Source organism: Penaeus monodon, chromosome 34 (genome assembly GCF_015228065.2).
Source record: "Penaeus monodon isolate SGIC_2016 chromosome 34, NSTDA_Pmon_1, whole genome shotgun sequence".
NCBI lineage: Eukaryota > Metazoa > Arthropoda > Malacostraca > Decapoda > Penaeidae > Penaeus > Penaeus monodon.
The window spans coordinates 25,740,510-25,740,709 of NC_051419.1; the positions used below are offsets into that span (position 1 = coordinate 25,740,510).

Consider the following 200-nt stretch of genomic DNA (forward strand, 5'->3'; position numbering starts at 1 on the left):
CGCACACCTCACCGAAGCAATGGTATATATCACCGTCAGCACGGGGAGTGGGAAGGAGGATGTAAAGGGGAGAGGAGAAGAGTTAATAGCTTTTAGGTATGAAAGTGGAGAGGAGGAGGTAGTGTATGAATGAGGTATTTAGAAGTAGAATGGCAGAGAGTTATAGAATAAAAATCAAATATTATTATTAATATTGATAT

General features: G+C 39.0%; 1 protein-coding gene across 1 annotated transcript in view; it reads right to left on the reverse strand.

Moving 5' to 3' along the window:
- Nucleotides 1-200, reverse strand: part of LOC119594861 (Golgi-resident adenosine 3',5'-bisphosphate 3'-phosphatase-like) — a gene marked incomplete in the record, with an annotated part of 4,975 nt that overhangs the window by 2,113 nt on the left and 2,662 nt on the right.